Source organism: Oryx dammah, unplaced genomic scaffold (assembly GCF_014754425.2).
Source record: "Oryx dammah isolate SB20612 unplaced genomic scaffold, SCBI_Odam_1.1 HiC_scaffold_8, whole genome shotgun sequence".
Lineage (NCBI taxonomy): Eukaryota > Metazoa > Chordata > Mammalia > Artiodactyla > Bovidae > Oryx > Oryx dammah.
In genome coordinates, this window is record NW_024070192.1 from 20,624,001 (window position 1) to 20,626,560 (window position 2,560).

Sequence of the window (2,560 nt, forward strand, 5' to 3'; positions counted from 1 at the left end):
ACACGCTGGATTTACAAGGTCTCTTAGACAATGTTATCAGCTGAATTACGTCCCCTCAAGTTCATACGCGGGCTTCCCAGGTAGCTCAGCAATAAAGAATCTGCCTACAGTGTGGGAGACACGGGTTCGATCCCTGGGTCAGGAAGATCCCCTAGAGTATGAACTGGCAACCCACTCCAGTGTTCTTGCTTGGGAAATCCCATGGACAGAGGAGCCTGGTGGGCTACAGTCCATAGAGCCACAAAGAGTCGGACACGACTGAGCAACTAAACAAGTTCATATGTTGAAGCCTTAATCCCTAGTACTTCAGAACATGAGCGTATTTGGAGATAGGACTTCTGAAGACACGAGTAGGTTAAGGTGGGACCATTAGGATGGCCCTAATCCAATCAGTCTTATAAGGATTGGTGTCCTTATAAGAAGAGGACATTTGAACACACAGAGAGACACCAGGGTTGTGCTTCCTCAGAGAAAGACTGTGTGTGGATACAGCAAGAAGGCAGCTATCTTCAAGCCAAGGAGAGAGGACTCAAGAGAAACCAAACCGGCGACACCATTGGTGTTGCCCCTTGCAACACCAAATCTGCGCTTCTTCTATTTTCCAGAACCGTGAGAAAATAAATTTCTGTTGTTTACAGCAGCCATTCTGTGGTATTTTGTGGCAGCCCAAGCAGGCTAAGACAGGCCCCCAAGTAGAGATTTCTTAGGTGTCTTTGGCCCACAGTCATCCCTTTTACTAAATTCTGTATCAGTCAGTGCTTTTACCTGCAAAGATTGAAATGCTCCTGTTGAAGCCAGTTGGTTAAGGGATGTTAGGTAAGTCATAGCATCTTCAGGAAGAACTCCCAGAGAACAAGTCTTGAAGGCTGCACAGCTGGAGGAATCCCACTCCTGCCACCAATTTCAGGCACAGACATGGTGGTACGTCCCACTCGATGCTACTGCTACATCCCTGGTGTTGCTGCTTCTGGAAGCCAGATGCTTCTGTAGCCACTCCTGCCAGACGGATTCCATGGAGCACCGCTGCCTTAGAACGTGAGCTCCCAGCGGCAGGCTTTTGTGATATGTTTGGTTGGGAGATCCCGGTCATGTCACCTCTGTGCTCCATCAGCGAGGGAGGGTGGTAGGCTAATTTCTTCCACAATGAGGAGCAGGGCTTCCCAGGTGGTGCTAGTGGTAAAGAACCCACCTGCCAATGCAGGAGGCATAAGAGATGCAGTTTCGATCCCTGGGTGTTAGTCGCTCAGTCGTGTCCAACTCTTTGCCACACCGCATGGACTGTAGCCCACCAGGCTCCTCTGTCCACAGAATTCAGCAAGAATACTGGAGTGGGTAGCCATTCTCTTCTCCAGGGGATCTTCCTGACCCAGGGATCCAACCAGGGTCTCCTGCATTTTGAGTGGATTCTTTGCCGTGGCAAGGTGCAGACACTGATAAAATCCCTTTTCTCCCCACCAGCCCCAGGGAAATCTGGCCTTGAAGTGTGCATTTGGGAGACACATTCTAGATTAAATCACTCTCAGAAAGAACGGATGCCACCTTCTTTCCAGCTAGAGTTGCTGGAAGAGGAGTTTCACCCAGTGAGACCCACGGGGTGCCTCTCAGAAGGCCTGGCCCTCCCCACAAATGATCTGATTCTCGGGAGAACAGCAGCACCTCCCATGTGACCTTCCCAGCAGGACAAAGAAACCGGTTCTCCCTCCCCTGCCCCTCTCCCCTCAATCCTCTCCTGAGCCCAGTCCAACCAGGGCCCAGAGTTCTCTGCTTCCTCATTCCCTGCCCTCTATCAGGGGCTAGGGGCTTCCCTGGTAGCTCAGCTGGTAAAGAATTCATCTGCAATGCAGGAGACCCTGGTTTGATTCCTGGGTCGGGAAGATCCCCCGGAGAAGGGATAGGCTACCCCCTCCAGTATTCTTGGCCTTCCCTGGTGGCTCAGATGGTAAAGAATCTGCTGCAATGTGAGAGACCTGAGTTCGATCCCTGGGTTGGGAAAATCCCTTGGAGGAGGGCATGGTAACCCACTCCAGTATTCTTGCCTGGAGAATTCCATGAACAGAGGAGCCTGAGGGGCTACCGTCCCTGAGGTTGAGAAGAGTCGGACACGACTGAAGTGACTTAGCACACAGGCACAATGAGGAGCTCAGCCACCAGATGGAGAATGCCCTTGCAGAGGAGCTGAGTGACCGAGAGTAAGAACGATTGTCCACAAGAGGAAGGGGCAGGGGCAAACATTCACTGAGAACTTCCTATTGCTAGGCACTGTGGTAAACCACTTATATATACTACCGTATTCAATCCTCACACTGCTGCTCACATTTTATTCCACAGACTTGCTGAGAGGGATTAAATGATGTGCCTGAAAGATAACACAGCTTCTAAATGATGGAGCTGTGATGTGATCCAACAGAGTGGAGATTATCATGTCCATTTTACAGATGAAGAGACTCTAGCTCAGAGAGGTTAAGTAACATGTCTGAGGTGACACAGCTTATCAGTGACCCAGTATAGACTGGAATTCAGTTTGGCCTGGCTTCAAAACAGGTGCTCTTTTCCCTACCTT